This window comes from Frieseomelitta varia, unplaced genomic scaffold (assembly GCF_011392965.1).
Source record: "Frieseomelitta varia isolate USP_RPSP 00005682 unplaced genomic scaffold, Fvar_1.2 scaffold_954, whole genome shotgun sequence".
NCBI classification, from domain to species: Eukaryota; Metazoa; Arthropoda; class Insecta; order Hymenoptera; family Apidae; genus Frieseomelitta; species Frieseomelitta varia.
Genome location: NW_025110761.1, coordinates 224,449 through 241,670, shown reverse-complemented (window position 1 = coordinate 241,670; position 17,222 = coordinate 224,449). Strand labels below are relative to the sequence as shown.

Below are 17,222 nucleotides of genomic sequence, written 5' to 3'. Positions count from 1 at the left end.
CGTTAACGTTGAACTCGACGTTCTCGCCAGCTTTCGCTCGTATCCGGTACCCGCGCGCGCGTATTTCCCTCTTCGTTACAGCGAAATTGTTCCGACTCCATCTCTCTGAGAATTCCGATAAATTGTTTAGTCGACGACCGAATAACCAACGATCTCCAGTCGTTTTATAATTTAAGCGTCGTTCGCTCGAAACGCCGAATTGCACGAGATTCTTCCCAGACGTTCCGACGGATCGACGTCTACTCGGGTTAATTATGCAGTGTCTCCGCGACTGGGTGGTAGCAAGCAGCCATGTTCACGGCATATTTGAACAGTTCCCCGCTGCTTACCCCGAATCTTGGGATATCTTTTCGAGAGCTTCTCCTTAGCGACGTGTACAGCACAAAATGATTGTTTAACGCTGATACACGCCGCGCGGAAATATAGTTACACAAAAGTGAATTTTTCACCCATGCTGTTGCAATCAAGTCTGTCCAGTGAATTGGAAAAGTACATTTGTACCTTTTTAGAATATCTTCGTCTTTCTCGCCTTGAATTTCTTTATCTTACATGTGTATGTAATATCTTTATCGTGAACTGTATCGTTTTTTTTTTTTTTTTTGTTGAGAGGAAGAAGAGTGTTTTTGACGATTAACATCGAGTTTGATCCTGAGAATTTTCAATCTACGGAGAATCATTTGTTTGGAGAGTATTACACCATGATTTTCGTTGACGTGAATCGTAGCGTGTTTTATGGTACAGTTGGCGTACGGATACGCTGCGTAGTTGATATAATTTTTTAGAAATTTTATTTTGCATATTATAAATGTATACACATTTATTATATTTTTGTTAGAGAAAGTTGGAGAAAAGTAAATGTTATTAAAATAATTGCAAGGAAGAGAAAATACGGAATAAAATCTCTTACTTTATTCCTGATTTTATAGATTATATCTATTAAGTTTTTAACGATGTTAAATGTAATATTCCTCTTAAATTTCCTTTAAAATTAAGTTAAGATTTGATTTTATCTTTTTGTAATTTATAATTTTTAAGATCGGGCAATATTCTTTATTTATATTTTTATGCCGAATTCTTCACACATATTTATTTTATTCTGGCTAACAAATACTTATACTATTCATACGTTTTTTGTATTACATTTATTTATTAAGTTTGTTGTAAACAAACTAGACACTCATACAATATTGATTAATAAATGAATTCACGTATAACTAAATTAGCAAATATTAGCATTGTTCGATAACAAATTGGATGGAATTATACGGAAACCTACCAGCCCTCAGAATGACAAAAAATTAATTAAACACAGTACGGATCTCATAATTTTACGATCTTTATTTTGCAAGAAACTTTGCAATTCATAGAATGATTCTCACATTGTAAAACCATAACTCTAGACTTGTTTATTCGCTGTATTAATATAATTTGTACTGTCTATGCTAGTTTACTACTAAACAAACTCATTAAAGAAACATTGTAAAGCAAGAACAAGAAATAAAATAGAAGTCGAGCTTTCTTTTTCTTAAATTAAAATCTTCACTTCAACCTGTATCACTTACTGTTAAACAGATCGTTAAAATACGTCACAAAGAAAAGAACAAAAGAAATGAAATACATCAAATGGAAATGAAACTTCTTTTCTTCCCTATTCAATTAAAGTTCCTCAATTCGAGATTTACTCAATTCCGGGTCATTGATGATTGGTAGCTTTCTGCATAACTTGTAATTAGTTCGCTGCACATCTTATCGCAAAGTTATGGAATATTGCTCCTCGAGAAGAAAAAAAAAAAAAAAAAAAAAAGAAAGAAATCTCTTCTCACAAACGTAAGGCGAATTCGAAACTCGGGCAAAGACTTCTTGGAGTCTGACCGAAGTAGAAAGATCCCTGTCTAAAGAGGTAAACGCAGCTCATTCGAAACTTGGACCGATCAAGATACGTCGGATGCAGACAACTTCTCTCTCGGTGCCACTGGAATCCTCTTTAGTTCCCCTGGCTGGCTCCGTTTGAATGCGAGCGACGACCGAACTGTTCGGCTTTAGCCTCAGCTTTGAAACTCCCGCTCGTAATCGACGTTGATGTTTAATTTCCAGAGGACGCGAGAAATGGATTTCCCTCGTACGTATCAATTATTTCGACGAGACCTGTTTGCGCGCGGCTGTATCGATTTCCCGTCGTTTCTCTCTCGCGGCCGAAACGAACGCGAGGTTCAACGCTGCGCTCCAAGGCCGAGAATGAAATTACCATCGTGCTAAAATATCCGTTGCGAGGCTGGCTGGCTGGCGAAGTCGGTAGCTAGACAGAAGCTCGCACATCGTCACCGAGCCACCTGAATTACGCTTGTCTCGTTGCGCCGTGATAAACACCACTTTTCGCTCGAGCTTTATCTCCTGCAGTCGCGACGAGGGCCACTCTGCTCGCGCCTACGTTAACTTACTCGCGTTCTACCCTTCGCGGGTAGCGAATTTACGCGACGAAACTTCACTTCTGTTCGGTTGCAATTTTTCAAAGCTAGTCTTGCTAGTCTTTTGGGTTCAAACAAAACGTTCTGTTCGAACCTGCGTGTTTGCTGTTAATTTTTTTTGCAGAAAGAGGCATTACACTTTCGAATAATTGAACTTTTTATAGTTGTTAAGAGCGTAGAACGTGGTTTTAAGTTTGTTGTATGAAAATTTTTACACCAATCGTTTAATCGATTGCAATTCTCGTTGCAATTTCTTATTGAACTTGACAGTTTTTTAAAATTATAGCTTTGAATTTAATTGATGGCAGTGTTGGCAGTATTTGGAAGTGTGTGGTTAGAACGTGAGTTTAAATTTCTTGTAAAAATTTGTACAATATATTTACAAAGATTGCAATTCTTGTTGCAATTCTCTATCAAAGCGTTTGGTATTTTTTTTTAAATTGGGCAGCGTGATAGTATCGAGTTGAAAGTTCATAGTTATACTTTCAGTTAAAGTTAGTTCTAGAATTTTTTCAAAAAAATTTTCCACGAAAAATATAATCAACTTTCGTTTCTTCTTCATTTCATCTTCACTTGCCGCATAAGGTATTGAGAAACGTACACAATCACTCTCATAATTAGAGATATTACACGTGTATTTTATTTTATAGATTCTCATCTTTAAATCATCCTCAAGTCTAACTCTGTTCTCTCAACTTATCCAAAGAAAACCTAACCCAAGTACACATAAAAAAAAAAAAAAAAAAAAATAAATACGAAAAGCACGTTGAACGATTCCCGTGTGTGTATCAAGCGTCTCGCTGTCCGAGCACCTAATTTTCAGTAATAACACGCGAAAGGAAAAATGCAAACTTCTGGCTGGCTTCTCTCGGCAAACAAAAGATTCTGGCTGTGCAAACAGGTCGAAGAGGAGCCTCGAGATACGCAGTGGTATAATGCTATGACATTTTTCTGGTTACCCGGTTTGTACCGAGCGAGCCGGCTCGCAATGGTGAAAGTGAAAAAGGAAAGAATCGCGGTTTGCGCACGGATCCTGTCCAGCTTGTGGCTGTGGGAGTACCAGGGGGGGTTGGTGAACAAAACGAGAATACGGCCGAAACCACCCGGGTTTTATTGTCTATTGTCTTGGTAGAGTTTCGCGGGAAATTTTTGCCAGGAATTTCGTATGCGTATTTCGGCTGGTTGGCCGCGTCCTCGTTTACCTGACCATGGTGCGGGGGATCATTCTAATTGGCCAGCCAGTCGAAGCAGAATTTTATGTTTATCTGCTCGTCGCAGTTATTTCGCATCGTTTACCGGGACTAGTCAAATATTTTTCTGTAAACTGTCCTTTTCTTTTTTCCAAAGAAACAAAAAAAAAAAAAAAAAAAAAAAATCGCAAAAATGCGGGTGTATCCTGTAGTTGTAATAATTGGAGTTTGTCGACATGATGCGGGAATAATGAGAGATTTATTTTATGAAAGAAATACGAACCAGGTTTCTTTTTTAATTTCTTTAATTTTTTTCCATTAAATTTATCTTGTGCATTATTTTTTACTATCTCGTGCAATATTATATAATATCGCACATAACCGTATGTTACATCAGATACATTTATATCTCCATTGATCTCGATCTTTTCAACGATTCTCTGTCTCAAATGAAATGTAAAATGAAGCGACGCGTTCCTCTTTCGCAAATATCGTTTCTTCGTACAATACGTACATTTTCACTGTTGCATTTGTCGCTCGTTCCTTGTTATTCTACTTCGTCATTCTATACTTGTCGCCGTTTCTTTTTATATTACTTTCTCTTACGCGTATCTTATCTTTCCCAACCTTCTCAAATAATAATTGAATTCTTATATTTCAAATTTCTCTCGAGATATTAACCACAAAAGTCGATCATTCCGAGAACAAACCGTGCACTCTTCAGTCATCCTGATACCGCCGCGCAGTAAATGGAACCAGAGTACTCCTCGAGTACTCCCGCGAAGAGCCAAAGCAGACATTTACGAGCGCTCGATATTCTCGTCCTCGGTACCGTCAGTATCTCCGTCAAAGAAACGGCGCACGTACATTGCATCTCGTTATCTGTCCACCCAGCCTCCCCCAGTTTCATTCCACCGGCGAGAGACAATGGGCATCGATCGGGACACGTTATCGGTTAATTGTTCGTCTCGTAGACGCGCTGACTCATTCCAGGAGGGAGAGAAGCTCCCCTTTTTCCAGTCTGGACTCGATTGCCGTCGTTTCGGCGTAACGCGAACGAGACGTCGACCGGATCGTCGACACGAATCGAAGGGGAAACGTCGGCTGGGTCGAACACCAGGGGGGATTGTATCACCCCCGGTAGACCATCAACCGGCCGGTAGATCGAATAATAATCCGGGAATTCCAACGCTGCGAGCGTTCTGCTCGTCGCGGCAGTAGGTCCTCCGATATTCTTCTCGTTATTGCTGTATATATCTCTGCTGGATCGGTCTACGTGGCGTCCTCGTGATCCGTAAAAATGGGACGAACGAAGTGGGGTGCCGTTTTATTTACCGTCTCTCTCTTTTTCTCTTTCTTCGTTGTTCGGTCGTAGAATCTTGGCGAAATCCAAATCCGAATGATCCATCCTAGGATGCCGCGCGTAAAGGATAGCTTTAGTCAACCATTTTCTATCTATTGTTGCAGAGTGTTCGATACCGAGTGGCGGAAAAAAGGGGAAGCCATTGTGTACGGGGACGTGGATTGTTTCTGCACCCCGGCGCTACGAAACGTGAGTATTATCGGCCATCTTTCTTTTTCTTTTGTTTTCTTAACATCGTTGAAACTTGATTGAAACTTGTCCCAATGGCTAGTGTTACTCGGATGAGACGCATAGCGTTGAGATATGAGATCGTTTTCAATTTAGGGTATTTCCACGTTGGGAAGATAGGCCAAAAGGAATTTTTTTTTTTTTTTAGTTTGACAATTCTTCAGGTATATTTCAACTTGGTTAATACCAGAAAGAACATATTGAATCGACGGTTCTACGTACAAAGACAAATGAGAAACAAACGTAGATCAAGATTTTTCTATTTAAGGCATTCGTTTTCAAGAACACAGAGATCGGACATGTTCAATTCAGAGTTAGCTTATTACGTACGACACGGTTTGATAGCGTGATGAATATACTGTGGATTTTTATATTGTATTTGTAGGAAAAGCGTATAATATGCAAAAATGTATAAATTATTCAAAATATACAAATTATTAGAATATGGATTTCCTCTGATGGTCACAAAGGTATGAAAACGCTTGAAAATTCACAGCCCAATGATGAATCGGTATATCGTAAAGGTTTTTCGATTACGTCGGTTCGAACAGTACCATTGGCATAAAATATTAAAGGCAGTAAATACATTTATAATTAGCAATAACCAATATTTATGAATTATTTAGATATCAGTATTTGTAATGTATGTATATTACGAGCAATAATAAAGAATGAATTATTGGGAATTGAGATGGTGGTAGTCGACTGTGATTGGCTCTGCTTTATTATGTCGACAGACACATAAAAGTAAATCTATCATCGAAAATTCTGTAGATAATGCAGTATTCCTATCGTTTGCTAACTTCACAGTTCTGTGTTGCACGTGTTATGAAATATGCGTTACTATTTCATATGAATAGCATCGAATATACAAATAAAGCTTGTTCTTTACGACAAATATATATTATTTACATGCGTATTTACTTCTTGCATTTTAATTTCTTTGATGCAACAGAACTACTCTTCACTTTTGTAGTTTTGTTGTTAACCTGTTTTTCGTTGTGAATCAGACTTGTTTGTTTATTATGAAAAATAGAGAGTTGAAAAGTGAGAAATCAAGGACGGATTAATTAAGCTGCAACGAAATATCTGACCTGATTGTATTAATTTTCTAATGAACGTCTCTATATTTTTCTTTATAGTAGCAGTCGTTGATTTCGTTTGAAAATTATAAAAGTCATTGATTTTACTTTGAAAGTTAAATGCAGATTCCGGAGAGCGGCGCGCTTATCAACAAGATGTACATTTTCATTTTAAAAAAGAGGCAGAAGATTTTTACTCGGAATATTTCTGCGGGACATAAAACGTGTCACGTATCTCTGATTTTTAGCTTCAAGTGCCTCTGAGAGGACAGAGGCTGGTTACACGTGAAATTCTGAATTTTTATTTTTCAGTCGAAATGAAAGAGGCAAGAGAGAGCGAGAGAGAGAGAGAGAGAGAGAGAGAGAGAGGTCGTCGGAATATGAAAAAATTTCGGCGCAGGTTCGTTAAAATCGCGGGCACACGTGATTTTACGCGCGGGTCTCACGAGTCAACATTTCGACGCAAAGGATTACGTGGAGAACAAAAAGTGGGAGAGGGGTAAAAGAACGAAGGGAGAAAAAGAAAACAAGCGGAAGCGACGTTAGTCTTTTTCACCGGACGACCGAAACCGGTAGTTTTTAACACGTTCCGCAAACTGCCACTCGATTTTTCGACTCGCGCAGACGCAAATATCGGAGAGCAAATGTTTATTTATTTGTTATGAAGTTAGAGCTCGCGGAAGGAAAGTAAAAATTCCGGGAGGAAAATTGGCATGCGTGAAATATCCACTTTTATTGTTTCAATTCTACCAAACTCTTTTCTTTGCGAACGAAAAGTATTTTGACAAATACGCATGTTACAGTGCTCGTTAGCTCGTTCGTCGTTCGGTTAAAATGGTAATGGCCCGAGGAACGAGCCGTGCGCGGTAGTAGAAAATTCTGAAGTTAGAATGACTGGAGGAAAATGGCGGATGGTGTTTAACTCTTTAATCCGGTCGCTAATTCGCAGCCGGGAGAGCGGGATGGTATTGAAACGTTTCCCAGACGGGAGCAAGTTTCCTAAGCCGTTCTAAGCGATCCAATTGTGTTACTTTAATCGAACTGAAGAACTCGATTCCGAGTAGTACTTAGGTCCGTACAGTTGCTAGAAACGCATTACCCGGAAAGGGATCCTCTCCCGGCTGGCAAACACTCTTGGGGGCTCGGTTGCTCGCAATAAACTGGCACTTTGGTCCGACGACCGCCGTCGCTCCGCTTCTCGAACCGTAACTCCAACCGTATTTTCTCTTCGTTCTGCCGCGCTCCGCGGCTAAACGCGAATAAAAATATCGAATAAACGCGAGAAACGTTCCCTCAAAGGGAACAGGAGCCGCGAAAGGGAAAAGTTCTTGGTGACACTGGGACAATAGAGGTTCCGGTCTCGTCCTAGAGAACACACAAAGGAGAACTCGAGATTTTTACAGGAATGGTTTATTTCCGTCATTCGCGGAGCGAAGTTACTTTTCCAACGAAATATTATATATGATTTATTATTAACGATATGTCAGAATATTGGCTGATTTCAGAATTACAGTCAATTACAGTCAAAATGTATAAAATTGTTTGGAATGAAATTATTTTCCAACGAGAGATATCGAGATATTTATATTTGGAAGATATTGGTTAATTTTTAAATGACGGTTAGTTGAGATGAAGTTATACCATTGACTAGAGATAGAATAGACCGGACAAATGAACTTTGTTTATTTTAAATAATAAGAATAATTGATACACACTGGTCTTCTGTACTGTTATATCTTCTATACTATATTATTCTACGGTATACAATATTTATACCACGCTGAATTCTACACTTCACTGGATTCTATACTATGCTGACCTTTTCGATAGTTAAATCTGCATTTATATTGATATTCACACACACATGTATTCTCTTTTTGTCTCTCTCGTACTCTGGAAACTACGTACTATCTTTAGGACGAGGCACGATAGTATCCTGCAACCCATAAACTGTGTCTGGGTTTTTCTATAAATATTCATTAATTCTAAAGTAACATTTAGTTAAAATAAAATTACTTTAGAATTTATATCAGGACAAAGTTAATTTTGAGCAGAAATATTGAAGTATTGATTTATTTTAAAATAAATTGATTCTTTGAATATTAATCTTAGAATTTGTAGACCAAATTATTACATTTTAAAATAAATCGAAAATATTGAAAACAAGCGTGAAGGATCGTTAAATATCGTGTGTATAATAATTTTGATTCGTCTATGAAATTATGTCTCATACTTCACATAGACTTGAACTTCAGCTGAAACGAGTGGTTCAAGAAAAAGAATAAATACGAAATAATAAAGAATAGAAATCGCAAGAAAGAAACAAATGAGACGTAGAAATATATTCTGTAAAAGATACCACTGAACTTGAGACAATTTAGAGATCTACCTATTTTATTTATTCATCCGGTCATGAATAAATAAAACTTCCATCGAAATAAGAAATCGAAACTTCAGGGAAGCGATACAAACAAGTATCTTGCGACAAAAGATGTCACAACAAAAAGACTAAAGATTGAACTTTAATCCGTCGGTCTTGTTTCACTTTACCACCTTACTGAAAAAGTACAAATCGAGACTGCAGAAATTATGGAATGAACGAATACACAGGAAGAGATTAAACAAAAAAAAAACGAACAAAGAGATAGAGAAAGATCGTGGTCGCACGTGGGTTGGAACAAATTGGGTAGGAATTCTCGCAACAGAGGAAAGCGGGGAGTTGAAGTGCCTCTTTCGAGGTTAGCTCGCCTGGCTCCCCTATACGTGCCGAGGGTTTGCACATACGTGGCGTGAAAGAGGTCGCGCGGTGAGACGCGTCACGAGGTTGCGAAGGGTGATTCGTCAAAGATAAATCGTCGCGGGCGGTGCGCGCGAGTAAAACCGGAGGAGAGGCGGCGAAAATTCGGGCGGCCGTTTGATGTCAGCGGCACCTCCGCGCCGCGTCGACAAAAGCACCAGGTGACTGATAAGCGAGGCTAACGCGAATTTTAACGCGTTGCCTGAAATTGAAGCGGTTGTCGATCACCGGTGAACGTTCCGCCAGTGGCACAGCTGGTCCCGGTTTAGGTAATCGAGAGCCATTCGAGCGACAGCGCTCGTCAATCTACAGGGGGAGGAGAGGGGGAGGGTTCTGCTGTGATCGACGATTTCGTTAAATCGTCTTTCCGATTGCTTGCTTACCCTTTGAATTTTTTATCGTCAATCCGTCAAATTCCCGATTTCACGATCATAGGCGATGATAGGGAAATTAGGGTGATACGTCAGGGTGATAGAAAATAGAATAATAGGGTACGCTCGAGTTGGATAAAAGTTCGTAGCTTTAGTAATTGTAAGATACAGTTTTATTGTATACTACGTGAAGCATCGTTCGTTCGAACGAATGCGTACGATGTAAAAATGGTTTGACCGACATGCGCGATTCGTCGTTTTGATTTTATGAATTTTCTTTTTATTTTGTTAAAGCAAGAGCAATAATATAAAAATTCGAGTGCCATGGCAGCGTTGAAAAACGTGTGTTTACGCGCTTCAGGATTGGGAAAATAATGAACATAATTGGCTGCCAATTGGTAGCAATTGTTAGCAATTACGTTTAATTTTAGCTGAACGCATGCAAGAATCTGTTCAAAATTGCGGTTCGTTTTTAGTCGATTTAATTTGCTGGAATAATTGAATTAAATTATATTATTCTATTATTAACACTGGAACAATCGACGATCTGTAACGTAGATCTTTTTAATGAAGAAACTAAAATGCAAAAAAATAAGAAGAAAATTTATAACACAGTAAAGAACAGAAAATTGTATCGATATATAGCGTTTTTAGAAAAGTTTCACAAGTTTATAAATTTATCAAAGTTCTATGAATTGATTATTTTGTCCACAGTGTCTTCAGATATTTCTAGTGTTAATGTGCATTTAATACAAGTATTTAAAATAATAATATAATAATATAATATAACATAATATAGAAAGTTGTAGTATTTATTAATATTTGTATTGTATAATGAAACACAACACGATATAATATATAACAAATGTACAAGTACGAACAGTGCAAGAAAAGTACCAACACGGCAAGAAAAGTTTCTCCTTACGCTAGACAAAAAGTACGATCAAGAGTAAGCCAAATATTGAAATAAATTAACAAAGTAGAGCTCTTTGATTCATTCAACGGTTCTAACCGCGCGCGTTCAAAGGGGCTGATTGTTAAAGGAGCCTTTATCGTTCCATTAGCGTCAGCCTGGTACACATTTTAATTAATGCCTATATATGTTCGCGCGTGCACGCGCGGCACGCGTTAAATCACACGTTATCACGGCTAATTACTTCTTGCACCTCTCCGAGCGAGCAACTTTCCTGTCGATGAAGGAAAGAAGAAGAAGCGCGAAAGGGAAAGAGAGCGAAAGGCGTTTTAACGCCAAGATCGGTTTCATCACCGAATCGGCCTCCGCTTCCGGTTTCGAGTTCAAACGCGGCGTGAAATCGCGATTAAAATCCCCTCCCGTCCCTTCTGATCGCGTATTAATTTTCGAATTAAACGATCGCCCGACAACTTTGTCACCTTTCTGTCGCGAACAATTTCCCCGCGTAATAGACGGACAAAGGGAAACTTTGTTCAGGGAATATCGCGTAATCGATGGATCGCTAATGAGCAGAATTATTCGTGTCTCCCTTCCGCCCCTCGCTCGCAGTGTAACGCAATTTCGAGATACGATTGCCGGTTTCGAACACCTGTATTAATGGCGAGTGTTTAACGGATATTGATCGTGTCGAGTGAATGGAGATATCGTTAAAGAGCTCAGCATTTGTTGCAGTCTGTCGCCCCCCCCCTCCCCCCTCCCCCCGGGGGGAGGGGAATTCAGTTGTGGAAAATTCAGTCCTGGAAACCCGGGTGGGTGTTCTCGTTACAATTTCGAGTATATCCGCATCGTTTAATCGCTACTTACACCAATTTCCAGCACTAATCCTCGTTGTAGTCGCGTTTCCCTCGCTTTTACTTTCACTCGCTCTTGTTTCCTAATGCGCCTGACCCGAACCAGCATAATAATTCGAATGGCGGACGTGTTTGTGCATTTTTTTGGGAAGTTTATTTTGATTGTAAAAACTTAGAGATTTGCTGTCCATTGCCATAGTGAAATTATATAGTTTCTGCAATATTTGAAGTAGATCTTTTTTTTTTTTTATAAAAATGCCAGACTGCATAAACATTTGTAACGTAATAATAATTACACTGCGAATGATTGTGTGAGGTTGTGACTATTTAAACATTTATCCTGTACACTAAATACATAATATTTGAATTTTTTTTAATTAGAACTGTACCATTTCTTACTTTTTATATACAACAAGGAATATTGAACATATAAATGATAAAAAATATTGCCGATGCTATAAACTGTTATATCTTTGTAAAAAAAAAAGTCATATAGAACGATGCTTTTGTTGTGGAGAAAATCCAAACGTCTTTAAAAATATTTATAAACTGCTTTTTATCGTGTTTTCCAAGTCTCCCTTTTATACTGATCCTTTGAAACTTGTTGTATGATTTTCTTTCATCATTCTTGAATTTCGAACATTGAGAAATTTATTTGAACATCAAGATTTCTTGAAGTTTTGTATATTAACCCGTAACGATCAATGTTCCATAAAATGACAAAAAAGTTGTAAGCGGTAGAAAGAAAATTTCAATTTTCAAGACTATTGTAGATCAAATCGTAAGAAAAATCATTTCTCCTTTTTTAAAGACATTTGGATATTTACAATTTTCCAGAACAAAGGTATTCTAACTCGCTGCATGATGTAAAATGATTTTTGATTTTTAGATCAAGGTAGAAATGAAACCAAGCGGATTGCTATATAATTTCTTTTTATAAACACTTGCAATTAACTTTTTATAATAAATTATAACCTTCTATTATAAGACACGTGAGAAATAAGAAACGGTACGTTGGATTACAGATTCTAATCAACAAAAATAGAAGAAAATTATTTATTTAGCATAAAGGTAAGTCTCTGATTGATCCTACAAGGAATTTATATAAACATTCGCGCAAATACACGAGCACGCATAATCTGTCTGAAGCTACGCCGGTGTCCGAATATTTTTGTAACCGTGCGTATTTGTTCGCATTCGTTATTTGCGCTCATCCACGGTCACGCGTGCATACGCACCTCGTTATTTCGCATGACGAATTCTGATTCGATGTTTTACGAGATCCCCGAACGAAACCCGTTGCCTTTGACGGGCCGCAACAGAGGATGCAAAAGAAACTGGCAAATATTAGCATACAGTGGGATATCCACGTTGCGTGGATCGACAGGAAATTTACATCACGCGGTTTTCGCTCGAATGTCGTAATGATACGCGAGACGTTCCCATTAAAAATATATAAAGAAGCACACACGTGCTCCAAACGTTCTAATAAAATTAATCGCGACGTATAAGTATATGTTCGATCGGACTCGAATGTGTTCGTTGATCCGTAGCGGTATGAATTAGTATGCCACTAATTATACGCTAATGAGACACAACTGGGAAAGGAACGTCGTGTATAATGCAGGTATAGGTATAATCATATATTTCTGCGTTTCGTTTGTGTAAATTTAACGCGTCGAAGTGTCGACTGGACGAATAATTCGCTTTCATTTTCCCATGATATATTTTTCCAGACAATACTAACCCTTTGATGTCCTATATCCAGTAACGATTGGACAACGACTTTATTTTAGCAGACACGGTGTTAAATTTGCCTGTAATTTCACAGCAGCTTTATGCTAAACCTTTGTTGAAATAAATATGGAGCTACCGAATGATAAAGGATTAAGTAATTCTAATTTGTACAAGCTACGATTGAATTTTATGTAGACGGTAAATCTTTATTCGGGAAATAAAAGTTTTATTTAGAAAATCTCACAATTAAAAGCTTCACAGAGTTTTGAAATTTGCAATAATTTAAAATAATATAAAATTGCGCAGAATGTACACAAGTAGAATAAAATAAATAAACGTAGAAATACACATATGAGGAGCAAGTGTTCTTCTATTCGTACTGTCGTACATACATGTAATAATATTTATTACATAAATAATAATATAACATAAATAATAATAACATGCGGTAATTCAACGTAAAACGAGAGGCTGATAATGAGTTCGGAGTATTAGAAACGCGTGGATGAATTTGAGATTGGAGTGCGGTAGTTAACACAACTTGGAAAAGATGCAACTAAATAGTTGTTTACGTAATTTATCTGAGGTGAGTGGAGGAGATTGTAAAATATGGAGATGGAGAACGTGCGAGTGAGAGTGTAAATTTTATTCAAGATACACGCACGCGGTAGATAACGAATGGAATTCAAAGTGAAAGTAATTTTCCGTTATTTGTTTGTAGCGTCGCACTTAATCGCACGTTTGCAAAATTCATTTTTATATTTATTCGTGTGCAAAACTGTCTTGTAACTTCGCTTTTCAATCCACTAATATTTATATGTACGCGATTGTTAGACTTTTAAAATTTTCATGCATTCTAGGGAAATATATAATGTTTAAAATCAATAAATCGAGGATTTTTATGCAAATTCATGTTATTGTAAACGCAGATAGTGAAACGAGAGAGGAGCAAAAATTTTCTACAGTCATTAAATATTATAATTGGGAATATTTATGTATTTATGAAAAATTTGAAGATATAGAAAGATTTGAAAACACACGAAACATTGTAAACGAATTTTTATGCAAATTTATGTGTTATTATAAACTTGCAAATATACAGCTATAACAAGATTGGCGATGTTTATGCATTTATGAAAAATTCGTGAATACAAAAATGAATAAAATATGCAAAAGTATATAAAATTGTCGATTATAACTTTATGGGGAAAACAATTTTCTATCTATATTCTGTTTTAAATTATATTCGCAAAAACATGAATTTGCATGAGTATCCGCGATGTAATTATAAGGAAATCTCTATTTTGTGCTTTCTGCGTCTGCAAATTTTTCATAAATGCACAATGGTCCGCGGTCTAATAATAAAATATGAATTTACATAAATATCTAATCTGCTGATTATAATTAAAGTGATATGATAAAAATTGATATGATAAATATAAATATATATATATATATATATATATATATATAAATATATATATATATATATATATATATATATATATATATATATATTTAATTATATATATATATAATCATTTAGATGACGAGATATGTAGGATTTCTTGAATTTTTGTCGTTTGATCTTGATATTCAAAATTCAATAAAATGATACAAGTTTTTAGGAAAGACTTTAATTTTCAAAATCACGGTGGTTCTAGTTACGAAGAATACCTTTCAACGATTTTAGAGTTTGAATTTTTACAATTTTTATCAAGAAAAATATCCTTATTTTGGTAGAAAATCCCTTTTGAAAAAAAAAACGAACTTAGCATTGTCAGCATTGATTTTTCGCCATAAAAAGCGTTTATTTAAATTATTGCACGATTTCTTTTTCACGAAATTCTAAAAGTTCGAAACGTCGTGGGACAGTCGTCTTAAATTCCTAATAATTTCATTTAAAATCTCAAGTACGTGCGATCGATCGATTTCATTTCCAGTCCAAGAAACTTTTTCTTCAGCAGAGTTATTTCCAAAACCATGAACTATCCATTGCTCCAGTCTCGTGACTGGATGGACGATATACAGGTCTCTTGTGTCAGAGCGAATTGCCACATTTCGTTCTCGAAGCCGCTCAGTCGGATTCTGCGAGTGAACACGTAACTCAAACGTGGCGGGCAAGGATTCAACCTCGATTTCCTCGATCGTTTACCAGTGCCGCTTATCTTGGCACACTGCTGTTTCCCGTTATAGCGATCATTACGCGGGCATAGAATTCAATCTCCTTATCAGCTGGTGTCGTCGTTGCATTCGCCTCTCTTCTCCCTCAGCCTCCAACGCTCGACTTGAGGCCAGACCTGTGTGGAAAACCGGATTCTCGAAAGGCAGAACGAGCGATTCTTCTCGAAAAATTCTCCAACGAGAATGAAATTTTCGAATTGAAATTTTTTTTACAATTTGATTCGTACTGTTGTGTTTCCTATTTAGTATTACGTATTTGGGTACTTTTAAATTGTTGCAATATAAAATGCAATTCAAATGAATCGCCTTAATTTAATTTTAATTTCCATTTCGTATAATTAACAGATGGAAAGATGAATATTTAGCTGAAGACTGTGTAAAGAGATTTTAAATATCTATGTTCATTTTTTGTGTTTATTACAGTTGGATCAGTAGCTAATAATTTATTAATAGTATGCATTGAAAGCGTATCAAATTTCAATTATTATTTTTATTTTCTCGTTATACGTCTCTACCTAAAAATAGAGTAGAGTCAAAGAATTATTTGCATAATGTTTAATTAATTTAATCTTCCAGATCGATGCAAAAGTTCACCTAGTTTCATCTTTAAATTATTACAAAGATTACTAAAGAAATAGAATTTTATCCACTATACATACTTTGATATTTTGAATATTTTATATATATATATATATATATAATATTTTTATTATATTTTTTATACATTACAGAAATTATATTTATCTTTAACCAACAATGTTCGCAGTTCTATTTATTAGTTGTCAATGACACATAATCGAGTCAAATTCTCCAAAAATTCTTAATTTGGAAGTTTATTTTTCCCCTCTTCTCATTTTTGTTCCATTTCTAAGAAGAGTCATCCGCAACGTGTCTCAATTATCAAACTAACCCCGAAGACAGAGCGGAATTCAGAGTTGAAAATCGGAGGGTGAAGGCAATGCGCGCGCGGTTGGTTTTAGGCGAAATTGCTTTTGACCGAGTCTCTCTGCTCGGATGTCGCGAAAAGGAGTCCCTAATCCACCACCTCCTCCTCGGTAACGAGATTTCACAGAACACGTGTGCACGTCCGGATTCTTTTCATCAAGCCAACCCCTTACGCCGCGTGTGTGCACGCATCCTGCCGCAAAAACCGCGCGAGCGTTCGTACCGGCATTCGAATGAAGGGACCAAGCGATTGTCCAGAAACTGTCGGCGGTTTAAGCCGAATTTCAGAGCTGGCGAAGACGTAGGCACGCGATTTACAGCATGTCTCGGCTAATGGCTCGAAAACTGCTGCTCTCGTCCTCTACCTCTGTGTTACGTGCAGCGTGGAAACTTGAGATATAGATGTTTAGTGGACGAGACACGTTTCCTGAATCTGGAACGAGAACGTGCGCTTGTTTTTCCAGATTGTTCGATCGAGAGTATGTCGAGCGTATTGATGTTTTCGGTCGCGCGCGCGCACGCTCGCGACACTATTGAAATCTCAGGAGAATTAGTTTTTACGTGGACGTTAATGCTACATTCGTAACGCAGAGAAATAAAATTGAATTTTCTATAAAATTGTTGTACAAAAATGGATATCTTAAAAACATAAAGAATTTAACGGACCGTGAAAAATGCCAGTAAGAAGTTAGAGTACTTTCGTGAGCAATTTTGTAGATACGTAATAGGTGAAAACAATTGATTATGGTCAAAGTGTGAAACATGTATTTAATGGGCGAGAATGTCGTTGCTCGAGTCTCGATTTAAAATACGTCTTCTACGACATTGTTTCACAAGATTTTCCACAAAATCGATACTTTGCCGTGAATTGAGCAACCACGAGCATAATTTCTCCCCTAATAGCTCACGTAAGCTCGAAAACCATAGTGGATGCCTCGGTATCGTAGTTGGCATCGTGTTCGCCAAGTCTAATCTGCTCTAATGCCTCTGTGCTTTAATGAATCAATTTTGATAAGAAGCAGATAAATGTCGAACAATTTATTAATCGAGACACTGCAAGATTAGTGTTAGCTGCTAAGACATCCTCACGTGTAGA

The 17,222-nt window shown here is 37.1% G+C and overlaps 1 protein-coding gene across 4 annotated transcripts in view; it reads left to right on the top strand.

The window, feature by feature from the left end:
* The window catches only part of LOC122538050 (protein-tyrosine sulfotransferase), a 288,756-nt gene that overhangs the window by 58,165 nt on the left and 213,369 nt on the right, over window positions 1-17,222 (top strand). For all 4 annotated transcript variants that reach the window (XM_043671780.1, XM_043671783.1, XM_043671778.1 and 1 more), the window contains exon 3: window positions 5,123-5,207. The gene's annotated coding sequence lies outside the window, so the exon portion shown is untranslated. The remainder of the gene's footprint in view (window positions 1-5,122; window positions 5,208-17,222) is intronic.